We start from the raw sequence: 25,591 nt of genomic DNA, 5'->3' as shown, positions 1-25,591 counted from the left end.
AAGGGAGGGAGAGAGAGAGAGAGAGAGAGAGAGAGAGAGAGAGAGAGAGAGAGAGAGAGAGAATAGGAATATTGCACAAGCCCAGTTGAGGTGTTTGCCTGGGGAGTTTCTTAGAGAAAGAGTTTGACAAGGTAGCATTTTGCTCGGGGGTTTCCTCAAATCCCCCAACATTTCCCGTGTCCAACGCAAGTCCTGCCGGGGCCCGTTTTCCACCTTCTAGACCGGCCCCAGTGTTCTTGTAAAAGTCAAGTGGCCTCTAGTTTGGAGCCTGGCTTTAACATCCAGTGAGTTTCATCCCAGAGAAGTGCTGGGAATGAGATTTGGTCTGGGCGTTGTCGCTCAGCAGTGCTTGGCGGGCGTGAGCTGCTCTGCTAGTGGTGGGCAGGGGGTCGCTCACAGGAAGGGACCTGCAACCTGAGCAAACAGATCGCCACGGATGCTCCGTGGGAACCGGCTTCCCGTACAGGTCCCGAGTCCCCTCTTTTCCGCCACCTGTGTGCGGTGGACCTCCGCCTGAGTTTTGCAGACTTGGCCTCGAGTCCGGGTCCGGGAGAGTTAGGCGGCGCGGGCCAGGCCAATGAACGCATCCTGCAGAGGGCTCGGCTCCTCCTGCACGCGCTGATTGGCCCTGCGACCCTCGAGGCCGGGCGCGAGTGGGAGTGGCGCGCGCCCCCCACCGCCCCGCGCGTCCCTCCCGCCGCGCTCGCGCCCTCCTCCTCCTACTGCGCTCCCGGCACGGGCCGCGCGCAGGCGGCGCTCCGCATTGCACACGCGGGGGGCGCCGCAGTGTTCGTGGGATGGGGCAGCGGGCTGCCTCTGGCGGCAGGGACACGAGCATCCCGGGTGAGTAGGGGGGCAGCCTGGGATGGGGGGAGATACAAAAGGAGGCTCTGGGTGCGGGCGACCCAGGCGTACCATCCGGGCCAGGACTGTCCTGTCGGGCGGGAGTCGTGGCCACTGCGTTCCATACAAGGCGATTAGCTGAGCGCAGCGGGCGGGTCGGTAGTACGCTCAGAGCGCGCTGTGGAGGAATGGAGATGTCAGGAGCTGCAAGTTCAAGGCTGGCGAAAGCTTCCCTGGCTGCGGGCCGCCCAGCGGGCGAGCACAAGGAACTCCCGCTGGAGTGAGTTCCCAGGCGGCAGAGTGGCCGCGCCCCACGTGTTGCTGCCGGATTTTGCCCACCCGAGGCGGTAGTAGGAGGCGCGGTGTGCTAGGGCACCGCCCTGCTGTTGTACCCTGCGACCACCCACCCCGGCGACCCCGGGCTGGGAACTGCAAACAGAGTGTGGACTTCACTTAAGACTTGATTTTTGCCCTCTTCTCAGGTTACAGTAGTTACAGTCGAGTAGGCATTTAATTTCAACAGAAAGCGCTCTATTTGTTGGTCTGTATGACTCATTTGGAATCCTCCAAGGACTCCCGTTTCTGTCACTTGCCTAGTCCTATGGTTCAAAACTTGATGCTTGGGTATAGTTTTATACACGGTGGTCACAAGTATCTTTAGGATGAAAACTTGCTACCCTTGGGAACAACAAAGTTGTTACCCTTGTTTTAACTTGGGGAAGGTGAAGCTTTTTTTTTGTGTTAGAGATTTGGTGAACAGAGTTGACCTGCCAGAACACAGGACAAAAAGAATAGTATTCTTGGCTCTTTGGTAAGCTACCCAAGGCTTGACTTCCAAAATTCAGTTTTCTTTGTGGGAAGAGGGAGACTTCAGATTCTCCAGCAGAAAGCTCATTTCTTGTTAAATTGACTCATGGTTTGTACTCTGCTCCGGACAGCCATCATAGGTACCAGAGCAACTTACTTAAAGCTATTGCATTTTCTCCCAAGTGCCAGGGACTCCATGTAGCTGTTTAAAAAAATTGAACCTGTGCCGATTTCTGTAGACAACTGTATATGTGCTCACGTGTACCAAGTTTGCGAAAGGTATTTGTGCAGTCATCCATGCAGCCGTTTAATGAACATTGATGTTAAACCTATTTAAATGTAAAACATCTATGCCCTTTCAGTTTTAGTTTGTACCTCATCCAAAGGCAGCTGACTGAAGGAGGACTTAAAAGAGCCTTCCTTGTTTAAACAATGGTTTGTAGTACTCATCCTATGAGCACACAGTAGCTTCCCAAGCTTATAGGCATACCAAGCCTGTTGTGAGTTGTATTGTACGAGGCTACAATATCAAAAAATGTTTCCAGACCCACCCAAAAGGGGCAGACATGGGTCAAACGGGCTATAGTTTGAAGCTGTTGATAAGCTTTGTAAGGTGAATGTTTATAGTGTGAAGTGCATGAATGCAACTGACTCTAGGTTATGACAGATGAAAATGACGTGTATTGTATAGTTTCTGTGATGCAGTGATGTATCTGTGAGGAAGTAATACTTTATCACCCCCATTCTCTGCATGGAACAATTGAGGCTTTCAGATTAATTCCCCCCCCCCCCGCAGTTGAATGATAGTGCTCAAATTAGTTTCTGAATTCTTCCTTTGCCTCATCATGTTTTGTCTTTCCTCCTGTTGAAACATTCCCACCTTCATGATTTATGTTGTTGCTGCTTGCTGATCTATGACTTTTGTACCACATTTGGTTATTTAACCCGCTTCCCGATATGTCGCTGCTGAAAGGCTTTGTTGTCCACTAATGCTTCCACTCAAGTTTGGCTGATATGAGTTGAGGAGAAAGCAAAAGATGGCTTTAAGGAGCCACTGTGTGCACTAGCTGGTGGCTAGAGATACGAGCAGTCCAAGTCTGAGGAGTGGCCTGCTCCCTGCAGTGTGTCAACCCAGGATTACTATAGGGAAAAAACTATCCAGCAGGGAAAAGTCCAGGAGAGCAGAAGCTACTGATGAAAGAGAAGTCACGCGTTTACCTGCATGGCTAGCTGACAGAATTCTGCCTCTGTGATTATTTCTTAAGGACCCGTCATTTATAGATCTTTTCTTGGAAAAATTATGGCTCAGTATATTTACTTGGGGTATGGTTGTATCTATTGAGATTTATGAAGTTAATTTTGTTTGCATGAATGCAAGTGCATATTGACTTTACAAGTGTTAAGTCTTAATTCATTGCGTGAGCTTTGGATTCAAGACTTGGCATCACATACTGTGAGACTTCAGAAAGTGTTCACTCTATCTTTGAATTTTCTTGCAATGTTGAAAAATGAACTTCATGCAGTTTTTCAGTTTGTTCATGAAGTATTTATTGATGTTCTAGTTGTAGCAGCTCCACTCTAGGTGCTGCCAAAGGTTACAGTCTGGCACCTGAGCACAATGTCGAATGTATGTCAAGCCTTCAGCATGTGATGTGGTACCTAGGAACAGCCCCATGGCTGGTAGCTGATGCTACCATCCCTTCATTCGGCAGCTGGTCACTTAGTGGTTAATACAGATTATAGTATGTAATGAAGAGTAGTTTAGTTCAGCCTGGGGGAGAGCACGCCAAAGAAAGAGGTCAAATACACAATCATTTTGTAAAAAGGAATTCAGTGAGTGCCGATACAGTGGGGGAAAATAAAGGAAATACTTGGAAATCAAATGACTCTTAAGAAAATGAGGGATTTTTGTAAATTACTGTATAGGTACCCAAATGTAGTCAGAAAAATAAAGGTCTTAGACCCAAGTGATCTAAAACACTAAGTATGCAGGGGAAAAGTGAAGAAGAGAATGCCTAAATACATTTAATGAAATGGACTATTTGAAGGGCTGACTTATTAAGTTACTATTATAATAGGTCACCACAAAGGGTGATACATTGTATGTACATCAGATGTGAGATATCCAGAGGTGAATTTGAAAAGTCTGAAACAGTTTTGAAACACAGTTGCTGCACAGCGAGGGACTGGTGGACTTTCATATGCCAAACATGTATTCAGTGGCCAAGAGAGAGGAAATAGAATTCTTCGCCTCTGTTTCTGCTGAGTAAGATAGCTGCACTCAGGCTCTCTCAAGCAGTTCCCACAGTGGAGGTAATAGATCATGCAGCAGCACATGCCCAGGAGACTCTAGACCTGACCACTGGACTAGATACAGATAAATCACCAGGGCCAGCTGGCCTTCCTCCAAGTGCATGTGTGAGACGCGGCTCATAAGACAGCTCCTCAGAGTATTAGTGGGGCATTAGCTGGTGCCCTGCAGGGCGCTTGTTAGGACAGGGTCAACAGGAAACAACCTTGGCCCATCACATCAGACCATGTCCTTGGGACAGGGCCATTAGTATTAAGAGCAAGCAGATGATAACAAAAATAATGACTTAGTTTGAAAAAAAAAGGAGTTAGGATTAGAGATTGGGGAAAATAGGTCGTAATAATTCCTGTTATAAGTCCCAGTTTCTTGTCTATTCAGAGTCTTTTGTTAGGAATGGGAAGTGAGCCAAAAAACGAGCATAGCGGAGCTCTATAGACACTTCTGAGTGGACAAATAGGCTCTTCCAGGAAGTAGTTCACACGTGTGGCCACCTTTAACACGGTTGCAGATGTGAACAGATAGGAAGCCATGTTCATAGTAAGGGCACCCTGCTCACGTGACTCTGTGGGAACAGCCTGAATGGGAAGAAAAGAAATAGGATTAAAGTCAGAACCGAAGATTGAAGATAAGTGTACTTGGAGAAGCAGTTCCTAGTATGCTTATGGGGTGTGGTTTTAAAGTCCGTCCCTAGCAGCTGACAGCACAACTGGGTGGGATCACTTAGCTCTCTGTTTTAGTAAATGCTCAAGTCAATGTGAAGAGAAAAGACGCTTATAAAAATGCATTGGTGTGTTACTATTTTTAAGAGTATGTAATTGAATGAGCTTATATAAATTTTCTCTATCTGTTCACTTATCAATGTAGAGAAAAACTTTCGAAATATTAGCAATGACTGTCTCTGAGTATTGCAGATTTTCTAGAATTTTTCCTGTCTTTTAAATTTTCAGTATTATTATCTGTGTGTGCACATGTGTGTCTGCATATTCAAGTGCATGTCCTATGCATGCATGCAGAGGGCAGAGAAGGACGGAGGGTGTCTTCCTCTCTCACTCTTTGCCTTATTGCTTTAAGATAGGGTCTCTCTCTCCCTGAACTGGAAGCTTGCTCTGTAAGCTAAGCATGATCTGCCTGCATTTCCTCTGCAAGTGCTGGGCTTACAGGCATGCACTGTCATTCCTGACTTTTTACAGGAATGCCAGCGAACCAGACTCAGGTTCTTGCAGAGCAGATGTTCTTATCCACTGAGCCAGGTCCCTAACCCTTGATCAAAAATTCCTCCAGTACTTATGATACCTTGCTCTTATGAAGAACCATATTGTGGGGGAAAAGTTACACTGTTGTAACTGTTGCTTGTACGCAGTCTTGTTACAAAGAAAGACTTGTTTGTGTGTATCCTTTCTTTTTCCTCTTCTGAACCTTTGTGGATGGGAGATTGGCTGCCCACCTGCTCTGGATTCTTTCTGTCTAAAGGGCAATATGTTGAAATGAGAGTTTCTTCCTCAGCTTTGATTGGCAGTGGTGCTTCTATAGATAGTCACAGCTGGCCAGAACCTAGTGGGATTCTGTTTGCCATGGCTCTTAGGATACGAAGAACCAAGAATGTAAGCCACATGAAAACAGGAGCTAACCTATTTCTTACTTCCTAAAGGAATTAGCACTTGCCTTAGGACAGGACATAGAGAAATTTCCCAGGAATAAATACTACTGAGTGTTCTGAACTGAACGAAGGGGCTGAAAGACTCAGATTCGTAGCCATGAGAATAAGGAGTTCAGAGGGCTGCTTACCCTCTGGCATAGTGTGAGTCACTGGTCTTGATTTAGTCTCCTGTCTGGTTATTCTCCTGGCTTTTCTTTTATCTTGAAAGTGACAGTTGTTTATCATTATAGACTCTCTACTGTAAAGTTGACTTCTGATCTCTCTCCGGCCATTTGTACCCTTCTCTTCTTTCAAGTTTCCATGACTGAGGACTGGTACTTTCTTTGCTCTGGATTTTGTCTGTTCCCCAGTCCTTGGTTTGTGGTCGCCTCATCCATTTCCACACTGTGGATCCGGTTGTACACCTGTCCAGTTAGCCTTGGCTGTTTGGGTAAACTCAAGCTTTTGTGAAGGAGCACTTTATATTGGAACCATTAACTATTATTGATTTTTGATGGTCTGAATCTTGGTACCCTTCCCGATCCAGGTGTTAGAAGTGGGACCTTTAGTGCCCAGCCCCATGAATTGGTACCTTCACAAAAGAAACTGAAGAGAGTGTCTTGCCCTGCAGCTCTGTGAAGATAAACATCCTAGAAGCAGAGAATGAATCTTCCCCAGGGAGCAAATATGCTGGTTCCTTCACCTTGGATTTCCCAGTCTCTAGACTGCTAAGCAATAAATTCTACTTGTTTGTAAAGTAACTGTCTAAGGCATTTTGTTATGGCAATGTGGGCGGTTTAAGACAAATATTTATAATTAATCCATTCAAGGGGTTCAGGAGTCTTTAGATATTGTTTTCTAGCATCAACTTAATGAGAGATTGTGGTGAAAATAATATTACATATATTGTCAGAAAGATTCTTTGTAGAAGAAATAAATAGCTTCATCTTGTTCTTGTGTATAATCTGTTGTCTAGGCTGTGCCTCTCTTTCTGTCATTTCTGAAAGCTGGGTGACAAAGAGTCAGATAAGAGCAAACAGATGTTGAGTGCCCAGGATTGTGGGTAGGGTTTGGATGAAGTAGTTACTAACTGGTGATGTAATGTGCAGAACCCTGTCTGGAAGGGATAATGCTCTCGGATAGACACTCCTTTTAGGGAGTTCTTGGAATGGTCCACACAGTACAGCTTGGGGGTGAGGTTATAGCTGCCACATTGGATTGGCTTGGGAAAAGATCAGCTGACCTAGGAGCCTCATCCTTCTAGATACCAACATCGCTATAACAGCTCCAGAGAGAAGTCTCCCAGCTTCCCGGCCCCAGTGGGAGTGCCTAGTTTACTCCTGGCTTTCAGAGAATGCCCAATGTGATGCCCCATCAGCACCTTCAGTTTTATCCCAGGCTAGTCTGTCATTTTGACCCTTCATGGGGTTTTATAGAAGATCTAGGTAGATGTCTGAAGTCTAATTCTAACTCAGTATACATAGTTACAAGTAGAATAAATCTGGGTCATTTCTCATGGTGAAAAAAAAAGGTATTAGAACATATCCATTGCTATTTGCAACCAAGGGACTTAGATAAAATGTCAAGCTTAAATGTAATGTAATCCCATGTCTCCTGCCCTGCATCCCCATCTGCTTATCCGTGTTCTCCTTTGATAAGAGAATACAGAGAATAACTTAGGTTGGAAAGCTTTTTAGTGTATTTATCAATAGTTCCCACACAAAATGGGTTGTTAGTCAAATGAATATTGGGTATAAAATCCTGATGTGCTGCAGGCTTTTTGTAAATCTTACAAAGAAGAGTTCTTATCTATAGGATTATCCAGTTACTGTGCTTGGGTTTTGATTTCCTTTTCCCTGCGCTCAGGATGAATCCAAAGCCTCTATGTTATATTCCCATTTCTGCTTCCCTTTTAAAATAACTGTTTTCTGCCGACAGGAGTATCTTCAAATATTCCAAATCATTAAATAACAACTCACTTAATGCATTTGAAGGGGAGGATTTGGGGTGACCATTAGGATATATCTTTTACTATTTTCTACTGTTTTTGAGATTATGACTTAACTACACAATTTCCACTTTTCTTTCCTCCCTCCAAACCTCCCCCCTTCATCCCCCCTTTCTCCTTCATGGCCTCTTTTCACTAATGGTGGTTACATATTATATGCATATATGTATATATTTCTAATATGTTCTGCTCAGTCTATATGATGTTACTTGTATGTTTTCAGAGCTGATCTTTGATATTAGATAGCCAATTGGTGTGGTCTTCCCTGTAGAAGACCAGATCTCATTCAGGGCAGTGGTAGGGTACTTCTCCCCCTCTTTTTTATTGGATATTTTCTTTATTTACATTTCAAATATTTTCCTCTTTCCAGGTCTCCCCTTCAGAAACCCCCATCCTATCTCCCTGCCTCTAGGAGGATGCTCCCCCTCCACCTACTCCCACCTTCCCACCCTGGTATTCCCCTATACTGGGCCATTGAACACCCTCAGGCTCAAGGGCTGCACCTCCCCCTGATGTCCAATAAGGCCATCCTCTGCCACATATGCTGCCGGAGCCATGGGACCCTGCATGTATACATTTTGGTTAGTGGTCCAGTTCCAGGGAGCTCTGGGGGGTCTGGCCAGTTGACACTGTTGCTCTCCCCATGGGGCTGCAAACCCCCTAAGCTCCTTCAGTTCCTTCTCTAACTCTTCTGTTGGGGACCCTGCACTCAGTCCAATGGTTGGCACATCTTTAATTTCAGTATTTGAGAGGCAGAGGCAGGCAGATCTCTTGAGTTTGAGGCCAGCTTGATCTATAGGGCGAGTTTCAGGATGGCCAGGACTACACAGAGAAACAACCCTGTTTTAAAACCACACAATAACAAACAAACACCTCACCCCTTAGAGAGAGAGAGAGAGAGAGAGAGAGAGAGAGAGAGAGAGAGAGAGAGAGAGAGAGAGAGAGAGAACCAAGCGCCCCCACTCTCAGCTTTCTTCAATTGTCTATAGCTCTTTCAATAGGGTTGAGGCTCCGTGGGCTTTTGCTCATCTGTTAGATGTCTTTGTTCAGCTCATGATTAGGCAGTCAGATTGGTGGGACTTTATGGTTGTAGGTTGTGACATTACTAGGACACAGTACCACAGCAAACTCCCTCATCTTCTGACTGTTAAAATCTTTTCTTCTCTTCTGCAGTCTTCCCTAAAGCTTAGAGGTGGGAGTTGTTTTTAGATGTATTCCTTGGGACTAAGCTCCACAGGTCTACATTTTGGTTGGTTGTGGTTTTCTATACTGGCCTTCAGCCATTGCAAAGAGACCTTTCCTTGAAGAGGGTGAAAACAATGTTTAATTTGTGCATGTAACAACAAAGTGTGTTTGGAGCCAATCAGAGAGCAGTTGGGTGCTATCAAGGCACGGGCACCACTGTTACATCCCCGGGGCTGTTGTGCTATGCTGGGTTCTGTGGCTCAGAAGCACCCTAGCTGGGTAGAACTATAGGTTAACTCCCTCCTTTGGAAGCTTGAATAGCACTTCCTGGTACTGTGCAAGCTAGTCCTCAGGGAAGGGGTCCTATAATTACCTTCATCCCAGGGACCTCTGGGCCTTGCACCTGAAGTACATAGTGTCCTCAGTTTTCTTAACACTTTTTAATGCTCTAAGAAGCAGAAGAAAAGATTACAACCTTCTTCTTCTTCTTCTTCTTCTTCTTCTTCTTCTTCTTCTTCTTCTTCTTCTTCTTCTTCCTCCTCTTCCTCCTCTTCCTCCTCTTCCTCCTCTTCCTCCTCTTCCTCCTCTTCCTCCTCTTCCTCTTCTTCTTCCTTTGCTTTTTCCATCCCAAGTATCTAACATTAGCAGTTGTACATGATATTTAAATTTTTTCTCAGGACATCTAGAAATTCCCGTTCCTGTGTACAGAGAGTCAGATAATGTGTCCGCTTCCTTCACTTTCCAGTGCTTATGAACCCTTCACTTTCTGTCTCTGAAATTCTCCATCTGCAGCATTGTACCTTGTAAGCACCAGTGTTAATCTCCCATGGCAAATGGACTGTGTGCAGGTTTGGGGGTCAGTGCTTGCTTGTGCTCGTGGCTCATGGCTCATTGGCCCTAGCAGTCACCTTCTTCTGTCGCCTGCAACAAGTCCTTTCCCTTCAGTTTTACTGGCTGGCTGACATTTAGTGAGTTGGTCACCCACTGTCTGGACTTCATTGCCTCAAACAGAAAGTCAAGGGGCTCTGCAGTTAAACTTTAAAGTCCCACACGAGCAGGAAACAACACACTGTCTTATGACATTTAAAACTTCCCATTTCTGCTGATCTAATGACATAGTTCTGATGGACTGGAAGTGAATTGGGTATACAGTCCAAATGGAGTTCTGTGTACAGGAATTCCTGACTTACAAGAGCATAGATCTACAATAAATAATTGAAGGTCTTGTACATATTTTTGGAATTTTTATCTTGACTTGATTATCCATATGGAATACATTGAATTTCTTAGGATGTTTCTATCTTGGAGATTTAAAAAAATCTACTTTCAATTATTCTGAAATATTGCCATCTAAAATACTGACTTGAATAGAAGTAATATTTGGCATTTATGTAGTGACTTTCTGTAGACCAAAGGACTGTATTAGAAATACATGCTTTTTCTTTCATGTAGAACTTCACAGAAACATTTTCTTTTTATCAAATTCTTTTAATGCAGAATTCCAATCACCCAACTGGGGAATTCACAGCCCTGTTTTGCAGCATTTCTGATTTGTTCGTTCAGGTGTACTGCTTGGTCCGGACTGGCTTTCCATCATTTCCCGGTAGAGAAGCCTTTCTATCCTTTAAGGCCCAGCCCAGTGCATCCCCAAAGAAGCCTTTTGTCCTGATTCCCCCAATAGTGAAGGTTTAAACTCTTCCACAGGTCACCATGTTTTACATCACTGTAACTTGTTTGCATCCTATCTAATGATTTACATGGTGACTTATTTCTCTTGGATGCCAGCTTGAGCATATTGTCGAGCACAGACAAAGCTCTGCTGAAGTCACCGACCTGGATGATAACTCTCACAGAGGATAACCATAAAGGTCCAGGAGGCATCAGACAGGATGGGAAAGGTAGGTAGGTTTTGTATAGTATGATAACTGTCATCTAACTTTGGCTTCTGGATGTCCAGGGCAACAGATGGATGTCACAAACTCTGCAGATCTTCCACAGGACCTTCTCTGCCTCTGTGTCCTAGGGATACCCTCCAGGTATACAGGATGCATGGAAATAGACTTAAAGTTTCGAGTCTCCTGCAGTCAGGGCTTTGGAAAATCACAGCTGACATCTTCACAGATAAAAATAAAACTGGGCTGGATTGTACTCTTTACCAAAGCACGCTAAGCTGGGTAAGCAGTTTCTATTAAAAGTTCAAGGAAGACAATAATGACCCTCTTTTCTATCCACTTTATTCTTCTTGTGTAATTTCTTTACTGCTTCTTCACTGTTACCTGTTAACACACAGGCTTCTGTGTTATAAATACAGAGTGTGTCAGATATTTGATCCTAGATAAAATAGAGGGCGCTAAAGCAAGGTTGATCTATATAGAGGTACAATTGTTCTATGCTTTTGAATACCTCGTCTAAGAACCAGCTCTCATGAAGCTCCCCCGCACCACCCCCATGTCAGAGGGAATAACACACATGGCAAAGGTGCTTCTCTTCCCTTCCCTTCCCTTCCCTTCCCTTCCCTTCCCTTCCCTTCCCTTCCCTTCCCTTCCCTTCCCTTCCCTTCCCTTCCCTTCCCTTCCCTTCCCTTCCCTTCCCTTCCCTTCCCTTCCCTCCCCTCCCCTCCCCTCCCCTCCCCTCCCCTCCCCTCCCCTCCCCTCCCCTCCCCTCCCCTCCCCTTCCCTTTTCTTTCTTCCCTCCCTCCCTCCCTTTGTTCGTTCGTTCGTTCTTTTTGGCTTTTCGAGACAGGGTTTCTCTGTGTAGCCCTGGCTGTCCTGGAACTCACTCTGTAGACCAGGCTGACCTCGAACTCAGAAATCCTCCTGCCTTTGCCTCCCGAGTGCTAGGATTAAAGGTGTGTGCTACCCATTGCCCAGTGACAAAGGTGCTTCTTAAAACAGAGGCCTAGACAGGACTAGATCTGTTTAATCTCTCTCGGCCAGACTTCTTCATGCCCGCTGACATAGACTGGAACTGCGGTCAACTGAAGTGTTTTAGGAAGCATCTCGTGGCACGTGGCTGATCAGTTCTGAGGAATGATGCAGAATTCAGTCCCTCTCTTTGTTAGCTCTCTTAGTTTTCAATGTAGGTGAGATGAGTGAACACATCATGATGTGTGATTGAACTCCCCAGACGTAGGGGGACCCATCTCATAAAGTGGAATAGCATTTTAAAAGGCTGTCAAAGTGGAGTGCTTCTTTTTTGGTTTCGGAGCTGAGCTAGAGAGACCTTTGCTAGAGGGGACAATTTTCAGCTAGGCCATGCACATTCAACGAATGTAGTATACTACAGCATCTGTAAGGCAATTGTAGGCAAAGTCGTTTTCTGTAGCTTGTGGGCTGTTCTGACATTGCATGTGGGTTTGGATCTGTCCTGGACTGGCAGAGAACCCAGTATGATTTGACACAAAGTGGAAAGGAGATACTGTAGAGAGGGAGCTGATAGACAGGTGATGGTGACAAGTGTCACCTGCTTTATAGTCAGTTTAATGACACTTTCTGTTCTGATGATATCAAGGGAAGTCCTAGAAACAAACAAATAAGCCAGAGGAGAACTCCCCAAACCAATCCGTCTTAAATAATTCATCTCTCTGATCTTCTGCTCCCATAGTAAAACCACCCTCAACTCCTGAGTCTGGATTAGTGGGAAAGGCTTCCCTGAGGGAGGAACATGCTCACTAGTGGATGGATCTAAGCTGGAAAACAGGGATCTAGCATGAAAGCGAAGGTCGAGGTACTTCGAGTCCAAGCAAGAGAAATGAGAAGGACACAGGAGGCCACCCTTTTCTGTGAGAGGCCGTGGAAAGGGAGGATATTGAGATTTTCACTCATTTCTTACTCCCACGCTGATTGGTCACTACTGAGCAGGTGAAGGAGTGTGGCTAAGCCTACTAACTTCCTGGAACTTCAGTTTCTTGTTTGTAAAATGGACAAGATCGGTGTTTCCAGAGCCGGCCCTGCACGCATGTCTCCAGGTTTTGTGTTGTGTTGCAGGAAGTAGGAAAGTCTGGTGGCTCTGCTCCCTTAGCATGACCAATGATCTAGCAGCCATCAAAGACAAGCATAGCTGGGAAAGAGTAAGTTAAAACACCCCCATGTGCGGGGGGGGGGAAGCTTTTTGGTTTGTTTATTTTTAGTTGCAGGACGTTTAGTAACTGGATGCAGCTATTAAATATCATTAAATATCTGCAAGCGGCATGCTGTGGCACAGAGACAACCCCCACCCCTCAGTGGTCCTCATTATGTGTGCTTGTCCTTGTGGTCAGTGATTTGTGCAACACAAAATATAAAACTCTCTCATGTCCGTGGTCTTTCTTGTTTCAAAATTCTGTGAATCCACAGCAAGATAATTCATTTCTTCCCATTTCTTTTGCAGCTAGACCTTTTGCCTAGAAGAGTGTGTTGTCTGTGAACCTTTTGATCAGAAATTCAGTTAGAAAAATCCCTATTACTACTTTAAAATAAACCCAGATTGAGGAGAGAAAACCACTGCAAGCTGTGTATTTCCCTTATTTTTACACTGTAGACTGAATTAAGTCACAGACAGTTGAAGTACAAATAATGAGTTATCCACGTGCACGCGCGCGCGCACACACACACACCCTTAACAAAACATTGAAACATTTATGTTAATAGGATACTCCAGAAAAAAGGCAATGAATAGAAGACTTGAGTTTTATTCTGACAGCATTTCTTAGCAAAGCAGCACAGTTGATCATAGAGCTGTAGCATGAAGATGCAAAGATGAATACTGAGTATGTACAGAGCTCGCACCATCCTTCCCTGTGGCATCCTGATTATGGAACATATTTAGCTTCCCGCTCTATCACCCTTGGACTTTGTATTGACTTTTGTAAAATGTGCTCTTTAAAAAAAAACCAGATTTTAAAATCTATCCCTTGACAATGTCATACATGTATGCAGTGTATCTATATCATGTTCAACACAAATCCCTATCCTGTTACCCACCAGGTGTCCTCAGGACTTACCTTTCACCTTTAGGCCTTCTTTTTTTTTTTTTTTTTTTTTTAATATTTTTATTACATAATTTCCTCAATTACATTTCCAATACTATCCCAAAAGTCCCCCATAGCGCCCCCCACTTCCCTACCCACCCATTCCCATTCTTTTGGCCCTGGCATTCCCCTATATTGGGGCATATAAAGTTTGCAAGTCCAATGGGCCTCTCTTTCCATTGATGGCCGACTAGGCCATCTTTCGATACATATGCAGCTAGAGACAAGAGCTCCAGGGTTCCGGTTAGTACATCATGTTGTTCCAACAATAGGGTTGCAGATCCCTTTAGCTCCTTGGGTACTTTCTCTAGCTTCTCCATTGGGAGCCCTGTGATACATCCAATAGCTGACTGTGAACATCCACTCCTGTGTTTGCTAGGCCCCGGCATCGTCTCACAAGAGACAGCTATATTTGGGTCCTTTCAGCAAGATCTTGCTAGTGTATGCAATGGTGTCAGCGTTTAGAAGCTGATTATGGGACGGATCCCTGGATACAGCAGTCTCTAAATGGTCCATCCTTTCATCACAGCTACGAACTTTGTCTCTGTAGCTCCTTCCCTGGGTGTTTTGTTCCCAATTCTAAGAAGGTGCACAGTGTCCACACTTTGGTCTTCATTCTTCTTGAGTTTCATGCGTTTATCAAATTGTATCTTATATCTTGGGTATCCTAAGTTTTGGGCTAATATCCACTTATCAATGAATACATATTGTGTGAGTTCTTTTGTGATTGTGTTACTTCACTCAAGATGATGCCCTCCAGGTCCATCCATTTGGCTAGGAATTTCATAAATTCATTCTTTTTAATAGCTGAGTAGTACTCCATTGTGTAAATGTACCATAATTTCTGTATCCATTCCTCTGTTGAGGGACATCTGGGTTCTTTCCAGCTTCTGGCTATTATAAATAGGGCTGCTATGAACATAGTGGAGCATGTGTCCTTTTTACCGGTTGGGACATCTTCTGGATATATGCCCAGGAGAGGTATTGCTGGATCCTCCGGTAGTACTATGTCCAATTTTCTGAGGAACCGCCAGACTGATTTCCAGAGTGGTTGTACAAGCTTGCAATCCCACCAACAATGGAGGAGTGTTCCTCTTTCTCCACATCCTCGCCAGCATCTGCTGTCACCTGAATTTTTGATCTTAGCCATTCTGACTGGTGTGAGGTGGAATCTCAGGGTTGTTTTGATTTGCATTTCCCTGATGATTAAGGATGTTGAACATTTTTTCAGGTGCTTCTCTGCCATTCGGTATTCCTCAGGTGAGAATTCTTTGTTCAGTTCTGAGCCCCATTTTTTAATGGGGTTATTTGACTTTCTGGAGTCCACCTTCTTGAGTTCTTTATATATATTGGATATTAGTCCCTTATCTGATTTAGGATAGGTGAAGATCCTTTCCCAATCTGTTGGTGGTTTTTTTGTCTTATTGATGGTGTCTTTAGCCTTGCAGAAGCTTTGTAGTTTCATGAGGTCCCACTTGTCAATTCTCGATCTTACAGCACAAGCCATTACTGTTCTATTCAGGAATTTTTCCCCTGTGCCCATATCTTCAAGGCTTTTCCCCACTTTCTCCTCTATAAGTTTCAGTGTCTCTGGTTTTATGTGAAGTTCCTTGATCCACTTAGACTTGACCTTAGTACAAGGAGATAGGAATGGATCGATTCCCATTCTTCTACATGTTAACAACCAGTTGTGCCAGCACCATTTGTTGAAAATGCTGTCTTTCTTCCACTGGATGTTTTTAGCTCCCTTGTCGAAGATCAAGTGACCATAGGTGTGTGGGTTCATTTCTGGGTCTTCAATTCTGTTCCATTGGTCTATTTGTCTGTCACTATACCAGTACCATGCAGTTTTTATCACAATTGCTCTGTAGTAGAGCTTTAGGTCCGGCATGGTGATTCCACCAGAGGTTCTTTTATCCTTGAGAAGAGTTTTTGCTATCCTAGGTTTTTTGTTATTCCAGATGAATTTGCAGATTGCACTTTCTAATTCGTTGAAGAATTGATTTGGAATTTTGATGGGGATTGCATTGAATCTGTAGATTGCTTTTGGCAAGATAGCCATTTTTACAATGTTGATCCTGCCAATCCATGAGCATGGGAGATCTTTCCATCTTCTGAGATCTTCTATAATTTCTTTCTTCAGAGACTTGAAGTTTTTATTATACAGATCTTTCACTTCCTTAGTTAGAGTCACGCCAAGATATTTTATATTATTTGTGACTATTGAGAAGGGTGTTGTTTCCCTAATTTCTTTCTCAGCCTGTTTATTCTTTGTGTAGAGAAAGGCCATTGATTTGTTTGAGTTAATTTTATATCCAGCTACTTCACCGAAGCTGTTTATCAGGCTTAGGAGTTCTCTGGTGGAATTTTTAGGGTCACTTATATATACTATCATATCATCTGCAAAAAGTGATATTTTGACTTCATCTTTTCCAATTTGTATCCCTTTGATCTCCTTTTGTTGTCGAATTGCTCTGGCTAGGACTTCAAGTACAATGTTGAATAGGTATGGAGAAAGTGGACAGCCTTGTCTAGTCCCTGATTTTAGAGGGATTGCTTCAAGCTTCTCACCATTTACTTTGATGTTGGCTACTGGTTTGCTGTAGATTGCTTTTATCATGTTTAGGTATGGGCCTTGAATTCCTGATCTTTCCAAGACTTTTATCATGAATGGGTGTTGGATCTTGTCAAATGCTTTTTCCGCATCTAACGAGATGACCATGTGGTTTTTGTCTTTGAGTTTGTTTATATACTGGATTACGTTGATGGATTTCCGTATATTGAACCATCCCTGCATCCCTGGGATGAAACCTACTTGGTCAGGATGGATGATTGTTTTGATGTGTTCTTGGATTCAGTTAGCAAGAACTTTATTGAGGATTTTTGCATCAATATTCATAAGGGATATCGGTCTGAAGTTTTCTATCTTTGTTGGGTCTTTTTGTGGTTTAGGTATCAGAGTAATTGTGGCTTCATAGAATGAGTTGGGTAGAGTACCTTCTGTTTCTATTTTGTGGAATAGTTTGTGAAGAACTGGGATTAGATCTTCTTTGAAGGTCTGATAGAACTCTGCACTAAACCCATCTGGTCCTGGGCTTTTTTTAGTTGGGAGACTATTAATGACTGCTTCTATTTCTTTGGGGGATATAGGGCTGTTTAGATCATTAACCTGATCTTGATTCAACTTTGGTACCTGGTATCTGTCTAGGAACTTCTCCATTTCATCCAGGTTCTCCAGTTTTGTTGAGTATAGCCTTTGGTAGAAGGATCTGATGGTGTTTTGGATGTCTTCAGGATCTGTTGTTATGTCTCCTTTTTCATTTCTGATTTTGTTAATTAGGATGCTTTCCCTGTGCCCTCTAGTGAGTCTGGCTAAGGGTTTATCTATCTTGTTGATTTTCTCAAAGAACCAGCTCCTTGATTGGTTGATTCTTTGAATAGTTTTTCTTGTTTCCACTTGGTTGATTTCACCCCTGAGTTTGATTATTTCCTGCCGTCTACTCCTCTTGGGTGAATTTGCTTCCTTTTGTTCTAGTGCTTTTAGGTGTGCTGTCAAGCTGCTAATGTGTGCTCTCTCTAGTTTCCTTTTGGAGGCACTCAGAGCTATGAGTTTTCCTCTTAAAAATGCTTTCATTGCGTCCCATAAGTTTGGGTATGTTGTGGCTTCATTTTCATTGAACTCTAAAAAGTCCTTAATTTCTTTCTTTATTCCTTCCTTGACCAAGGTATCATTGAGAAGAGTGTTGTTCAGTTTCCACGTGAAGGTTGGCTTTCTATTATTTATTTTGTTATTGAAGATCAGCCTTAGTCCATGGTGATCTGATAGGATGCATGGGACAATTTCAATATTTTTATATCTGTTGAGGCCTGTTTTGTGACCAATTATGTGGTCAATTTTGGAGAAGGTACCATGAGGTGCTGAGAAGAAGGTATATCCTTTTGTTTTAGGATAGAATGTTCTGTAGATATCTGCCAGATCCATTTGATTCATAATTTCTCTTAGTTTCACTGTGTCCCTGTTTAGTTTCTGTTTCCATGATCTGTCCATTGGTGAAAGTGGTGTGTTGAAGTCTCCCACTATTATTGTATGAGGTGCAATGTGTGTTTTGAGATTTACTAAAGTTTCTTTAATGAATGTGGCTGCCTTTGTATTTGGAGCATAGATATTCAGGATTGATAGTTCCTCTTGGAGGATTTTACCTTTGATGAGTATGAAGTGTCCCTCCCTGTCTTTTTTAATGACTTTGGGTTGGAAGTCAATCTTATCAGATATTAGAATGGCTACTCCAGCTTGTTTCTTCATGCCATTTGCTTGGAGAATTGTTTTCCAGCCTTTCATTCTGAGGTAGTGTCTATCCTTTTCTCTGAGATGAGTTTCCTGTAAGCAGCAAAATGTTGGGTCTTGTTTGTGTAGCCAGTTTGTTAGTCTATGTCTTTTTATCGGGGAGTTGAGTCCATTGATATTAAGAGATATTAAGGAAAAGAAATTGGTGTTTCCTGTTATTTTTGATGTTAAAGTTGGCATTTTGTTCTTGTGGCTGTCTTCTTTTAGGTTTGTTGAGGGATTACCTTCTTGTTGTTTCTAGGGCGTGGTTCCTGTCCTTGTATTGGTTTTTTTCTGTTATTATCCTTTGAAGGGCTGGATTCGTGGAGAGATAATGTGTGAATTTGGTTTTGTCATGGAATACTTTGGTTTCTCCATCTATGTTAATTGAGAGTTTGGCTGGGTATAGTAGCCTGGGCTGGAATTTGTGTTCTTTTAGTGTCTGTATAACATCTGTCCAGGATCTTCTGGCTTTCATAGTCTCTGGTGAAAAATCTGGTGTAATTCTGATAGGCTTGCCTTTATATGTTACTTGGCCTTTTTCTCTTACTGCTTTTAGTATTCTATCTTTATTTAGAGCATTTGTTGCTCTGATTATTATGTGTCGGGAGGTATTTCTTTTCTGATCCAGTCTATTTGGAGTTCTGTAGGCTTCTTGTATGTTCATGGGCATCTCTTTCTTTAGATTTGGGAAGTTTTCTTCTATAATTTTGTTGAAGATGTTTGCTGGTCCTTTGAGTTGAAAATCTTCATTCTCATCCACTCCTATTATCCGTAGGTTTGGTCTTCTCATTATGTCCTGTATTTCTTGGATGTTTTGAGTTAGGATCTTTTTGCATTTTACATTTTCCTTGATTGTTGTGCCGATGTTCTCTATGGAATCTTCTGCACCTGAGATTCTCTCTTCCATCTCTTGTATTCTGTTGCTGATGCTGGTATCTATGGTTCCAGATTTCTTTCCTAGGGTTTCTATCTCCAGTGTTGCCTCATTTTGGGTTTTCTTTATTGTGTCTACTTCCCTTTTTAGGTCTAGTATGGTTTTGTTCATTTCCATCATCTGTTTGGATGTGTTTTCCTGTTTTTCTGTAAGGACTTCTACCTGTTTGATTATGTTATCATGTTTTTCTTTAAGGATTTGTAACTCTTTAGCAGTGTTCTCCTGCAATTCTTTAAGGGATTTTTGTGCTTCCTCTTTATTGTCTTCTTCCTTTTTAGCAGTGTTCTCCTGCATTTCTTTAAGTGTGTTATTAACGTCCTTCTTGAAGTCCTCTATCATCATCAGGAGATATGCTTTTAAATCCGTGTCTAGCTTTTCCGGTGTGTTGGGGTGCCCTGGACTGGGTGTAGTGGGGGTGCTGGGTTCTGATGATGGTGAGTGGTCTTGGTTTCTGTTAGTAAGATTATTACGTTTACCTTTCGCCATCTGGTAATCTCTGGGGTTAGTTGTTATCGTTGTCACTATTTAAAGATTGGAGCAGAAGCTGTGTTCCACTCACCAGCAGTCTCTAAATCCTGCGGCGGGGGTCGTGGGTAGCTGATGGTACCCCGGTGCTGGTCCAGCCGGAAGAGGCCTGTGGTCCTACTCAGGCCGTTTTTCTGCTTCCCTAACTAATGCAGTCTCAGGTCCCGCGCAATTGGATTGGAGCAGAAGCTGTGCTCCACTCACCAGAAGTCTTAAGATCCTGTGGCGGGTGTTGTGGGCAGTTGGCGAGTGTCAGCAGACCCTGCGCCCCAGCTGCTCAGGTGCTTTTCTGACCGGAAGAGGGTTGTGGCCCTATGTAGGCCGGATTTCTCTCTCCCCAACCAGAGCAGTCTCAGGTCCCGCGTGATTGGACTGGAGCAGAAGCTGTGTTCCACTCACCAGCAGTCCCAAAATCCTGCGGCGGGGGTCGTGGGTAGCTGGCGGGTGTCAGGCAACCCTGCGCTCCCGCTACCCTGGCGCTGATCCGGCCGGGTGAGGCCTGTGGCCCTACTCAGGCCAGTTTCTGCTTCCCTAACTAATGCAGTCTCAGGTCCCGCGCAATTGGATTGGAGCAGAAGCTGTGTTCCACTCAACAGCAGTCCCAAAATCCTGCGGCGGGGGTCGTGGGTAGCTGGCGGGTGTCAGGCAACCCTGCGCTCCCGCTACCCCGGCGCTGATCCAGCCGGATGAGGCCTGTGGTCCTACTCAGGCCTGTTTCTGCTTCCCTAACTAATGCAGTCTCAGGTCCCGCGCAATTGGATTGGAGCAGAAGCTGTGCTCCACTCACCAGAAGTCTTAAGATCCTGTGGCGGGTGTTGTGGGCAGTTGGCGAGTGTCAGCAGACCCTGCGCCCCAGCTGCTCAGGTGCTTTTCTGACCGGAAGAGGGTTGTGGCCCTATGTAGGCCGGATTTCTCTCTCCCCAACCAGAGCAGTCTCAGGTCCCGCGTGATTGGACTGGAGCAGAAGCTGTGTTCCACTCACCAGCAGTCCCAAAATCCTGCGGCGGGGGTCGTGGGTAGCTGGCGGGTGTCAGGCAACCCTGCGCTCCCGCTACCCTGGCGCTGATCCGGCCGGGTGAGGCCTGTGGCCCTACTCAGGCCGGTTTCTGCTTCCCTAACTAATGCAGTCTCAGGTCCCGCGCAATTGGATTGGAGCAGAAGCTGTGCTCCACTCACCAGAAGTCTTAAGATCCTGTGGCGGGTGTTGTGGGCAGTTGGCGAGTGTCAGCAGACCCTGCGCCCCAGCTGCTCAGGTGCTTTTCTGACCGGAAGAGGGTTGTGGCCCTATGTAGGCCGGATTTCTCTCTCCCCAACCAGAGCAGTCTCAGGTCCCGCGTGATTGGACTGGAGCAGAAGCTGTGTTCCACTCACCAGCAGTCCCAAAATCCTGCGGCGGGGGTCGTGGGTAGCTGGCGGGTGTCAGGCAACCCTGCGCTCCCGCTACCCTGGCGCTGATCCGGCCGGGTGAGGCCTGTGGCCCTACTCAGGCCAGTTTCTGCTTCCCTAACTAATGCAGTCTCAGGTCCCGCGCAATTGGATTGGAGCAGAAGCTGTGTTCCACTCAACAGCAGTCCCAAAATCCTGCGGCGGGGGTCGTGGGTAGCTGGCGGGTGTCAGGCAACCCTGCGCTCCCGCTACCCCGGCGCTGATCCAGCCGGATGAGGCCTGTGGTCCTACTCAGGCCTGTTTCTGCTTCCCTAACTAATGCAGTCTCAGGTCCCGCGCAATTGGATTGGAGCAGAAGCTGTGTTCCACTCTCCAGAAGTCTTAAGATCCTGTGGCGGGTGTTGTGGGCAGTTGGCGAGTGTCAGCAGACCCTGCGCCCCAGCTGCTCAGGTGCTTTTCTGACCGGAAGAGGGTTGTGGCCCTATGTAGGCCGGATTTCTCTCTCCCCAACCAGAGCAGTCTCAGGTCCCGCGTGATTGGACTGGAGCAGAAGCTGTGTTCCACTCACCAGCAGTCCCAAAATCCTGCGGCGGGGGTCGTGGGTAGCTGGCGGGTGTCAGGCAACCCTGCGCTCCCGCTACCCTGGCGCTGATCCGGCCGGGTGAGGCCTGTGGCCCTACTCAGGCCGGTTTCTGCTTCCCTAACTAATGCAGTCTCAGGTCCCGCGCAATTGGATTGGAGCAGAAGCTGTGTTCCACTCACCAGCAGTCCCAAAATCCTGCGGCGGGGGTCGTGGGTAGCTGGCGGGTGTCAGGCAACCCTGCGCTCCCGCTACCCTGGCGCTGATCCGGCCGGGTGAGGCCTGTGGCCCTACTCAGGCAGGTTTCTGCTTCCCTAACTAATGCAGTCTCAGGTCCCGCGCAATTGGATTGGAGCAGAAGCTGTGCTCCACTCACCAGAAGTCTTAAGATCCTGTGGCGGGTGTTGTGGGCAGTTGGCGAGTGTCAGCAGACCCTGCGCCCCAGCTGCTCAGGTGCTTTTCTGACCGGAAGAGGGTTGTCCCTTTAGGCCTTCTTTTCTGTATTATCATAGCACACTGTTCAGTGCCGCCAGCCTACACTCAAGTATAGGGTAGTCCTCTGGAGCTCATCACCACTGTCACCTGATAAGTCTGACTATATCTCCCTCAGCATTCACCAATCACCAATAGCAACTTATATAGCAGTGAAACCTCATGAGACCTTCTCCCATCCATTATAGAATGTTGACTGGCTTGCTTTTGTGTAGCTAGCTATAGTAGTACATCAGCCACATCATGTACAGTAGATAGGATTTCATAACACTCTTCCTTTACTGTCTCTTACATTTCTTCTACCCTCCCATCTGCAGTGGTCTCTGAGCTTTGCGTGGGGGTATTTATATGAAGGTCTAAGGTAGAGCTGAACACTCACTTTGAGCACCTTGACCAGTTAGGAGCCTCTTCTGACTACTGCAAAATAAAATAAGATAAAAATGCCTTTGAACAAGATCGAGAGCAAGACCAATATATGGATATAAGCAAAACCAGTCAGAAAGCAGCCGAACAGCATGTCCGTTTAGCAAAGCAACAGGGGCAAGTTCTCACCAAGGAGGTGAGACCCCTTTAGCTATGGACTGTGACCTGCTTTCCAGTAACAGGTATGAATTCCATCCTGTGGAGCAGGTCTTAAGTCCTATCAGAAAGCAGCTGGTTACTCCTGTGCATGTCACTGCCACTCTGCACCAGTGAATACGGCTTACCTGGCAGGCCAGTATTGTAGTGTGCTTGGTCTATGGCTAGCTAAGGCTAGTCATGACCATTCTTCCCCCAGCAGCCTGCATAGCATCTTCAAATACTTGCAAATGACTATGTCAGTTCCAGCGTGATTTCTCTATCAGACTCTGTGGTGTGGTGAAGAGCTGGTGAAAGATAAGAGATTGTGAGATGTGCGTGGAGAGGAGAATCAGGTAGGCAGCAGAAGGGGACTGTGTTCCAGACTGGGCATAGCTTGAGCATAGGAGACATCAAAGCCCATGGTGACACACTTCCTACAAGGTCCCTCCTCCTCTAACAAAGCCATATCTAATAGTGCCCCTCCCTACAGGCCAAACATTGAAATGCATGAGTCTGTGGGGGCCATTGCTATTCAAACCACCACACAGCCTTTCCTATCTTCCAAAACACTGGTAATTGTTAGTCACTCATCAGTAGCTTCATGCAAGTAGCAGATGCTAGGTAGGTATCCGATGAGAGACTCTCCCTTGGTGCTTGCTGAGTAAATGAACAGATTACTTAATGAGCATCACTTACTTTAATTTATTTTAATTGTCCCCACTTTCATGCCAGTACTGCAGCTATTACCTGGCATCCAACACTATTTTACTGAACAATTAAAAGTATATATTTTTTATAACTCACAAGCGTGATACTAATTAGTGTGCCGTGTTTATTTTCATGTTTTCTAAGATGCAGAGATAAGGTCAAAAGAACTGTACATAGAAACTTTGGCACAGGCCCCTCAAAGCTGAACCCTTGTGTCTGTGTGAACCACAGCAGCTCTTAAGCATTGGAAGAGACCCGAGTCTCCTCACACAGGACTCAGATGCCCCTCATGGGACTGAACATATGTGTCATAAAGCCACTTGGTAGGGTTTGGTTTGGTGTGTTTCAGCATTTGCCCTCTGGAGTTCTTAGCTGTTTTATGGATGATGGGTTTCCATAAAGTCTTCTAGAGAGTCTTCAAGTCATCTATGAAAAGGAGCCGAGTTTGCATTTGGCTGCATGTAATCTCTAAAATGTTATAGACAGCACTCAATGTGCGGATAACTTGGGGCTCCCCAGCTATTTGTCAGGTTTATGGATTTAGAAGGCTCCCTTACTAAAGACCAATTGTTGAGACAGGACACTGTATCTTAGGGTGGACATGTAGAAAAACTGTCACGGACTTAGTGCCTTAAATTACAGACATTCACCACTTACCACTCTGAAGGCTGAGGAGTCCAAATCTGGTGTGTGGTGAGGATGTCTCTTTGGGCTAAACATGGCCATCTCTTTATTGAACCATCATATGGCAGGACTAGAGAGAATAAGGAAAGAAGCAAATTCTTGATGTCTCTTCTAAAAAGACGAATCTGACCAGAGATAGCCCTATCCTGTGACCTAACTACAACAAAAAAGCCAACTCCAAATGCCATCACATGGAGATTTGGAGTTTTACTATATTGGCAGGGGCAATCAGTCTTTAGGGGAGATACACACTGTTCCTACTGTTCTTTTTGAAAAGGGGGTGAGGAGAAGAAAAGGTAATTTGTCTTTCTAATGCGTTTTTGTGATTTCCACAATTTGTTACTAATTTCACCATGTCCTCAGGAGCGTCGTTGCTTGGTAAAAGGGAGATGACTTGTAAAAGCACCTGTTGTTTTTTATTAATCAACCTAATGACTAAGCAACTGAAATTTCTTGTTTTGGGACATCAAAGTATTTTATTTGCTATAATATAACCCCACAAAGTGACAAGATTGGATTTTTTTTGACATCTGTTTTTGAGAAGGTATTGTGTCATTTTTGCTAGGACTTAAGAATTTTCTCTCTCTTTTTGATCAATACTTATTTTTATTTCATGTGAATGAGTGTTTGCCTGTATGTATGTGTGTGTATGTATGTATGTATGTATGTGCACTATATGCATGCTTGGTACCTGAGGACAGAAGAGGGTGTCAGATCCTTTGGAAAGATTGTGAGTTGCTGTGTGGATCCTCTACAAGAGACGCAAGTGCTCTTAACTGCTGAGCCATCTCTGCTGTCCCAAGAAATTTTCTTGTACTTGTGATTTGGGGAATTTTCACATGTAAATTGAGATTAAACTTTAATTTAAAAACCTTTGATTTCTTTTTCTTTTTTAATTTTGAGGAAGAGTCTCATGAGTCTAGACTGTCCTTGAACTTGCTGTATAGCTAAGAATGACATTGAACCCCTGGCCAGTTTTCTGTGGTGCTTGAAGTTGGAGTCAGAACTTCTTGCATGCTAGGCGAGCATTTTACCAACTGAGCTACATTCCAGCCTTTGAAATCTTTCAAAGATGATTACATCCTTTAATGCTTACAGTTTAGAAAGCAAAGAACAAGGAGACAGGAGACTGACTAGCAGATGGGGAGGAGTGCTGTGGGGAGTCAGGGGGAGGAAGAGGGCACGGAAGTGTTGGGCAGACATCAGGAAGCTAGAATCATTAAATATGATGGCTGTGAAAAGCTACTGGAAAAGTGTTGCCTGAGAACCTGGAACAGCTAAGAGTGGCCTGTAGACCCCGTGGGAGGAGCCAGAAATGTCTTCTGGTTTACTTTGGATCCAGAGCACTGCCTCCCACCAAGTGGGTCACGACCCCACTGGGGGTTGAGTGACTCTTTCACAGGGATCAATTAAAACCATCTGAAAACACAAATATTTACATTACTATTCATAGTAGCAAAATTATAGTTATGAAGTCGTCACGAAAATGATTGGGGAGGGGGGTCACCACTAGGAAGTTGAGAACCACTGGGCCAGAGTGTTCTCCAAGACCCACTAAACTCAAAACGCCTCACCCTCAGACTGACACTGTTGAGA

At 44.8% G+C, this 25,591-nt stretch overlaps 1 protein-coding gene across 1 annotated transcript in view; it reads left to right on the top strand.

Moving 5' to 3' along the window:
* The first annotated feature begins 744 nt into the window (after positions 1-744).
* Positions 745-25,591, top strand: part of Lypd6 (LY6/PLAUR domain containing 6) — a 136,034-nt gene continuing 111,187 nt past the window's right edge. The window contains exon 1 of the mRNA XM_021156567.3: positions 745-843. The gene's annotated coding sequence lies outside the window, so the exon portion shown is untranslated. The remainder of the gene's footprint in view (positions 844-25,591) is intronic.

This window comes from Mus caroli, unplaced genomic scaffold (assembly GCF_978045245.1).
Source record: "Mus caroli unplaced genomic scaffold, Mus_caroli_1 scaffold_2, whole genome shotgun sequence".
NCBI lineage: Eukaryota > Metazoa > Chordata > Mammalia > Rodentia > Muridae > Mus > Mus caroli.
The sequence above is the reverse complement of the archived record's forward strand: the minus strand, read 5'-3'. Positions and strand labels throughout refer to the sequence as shown.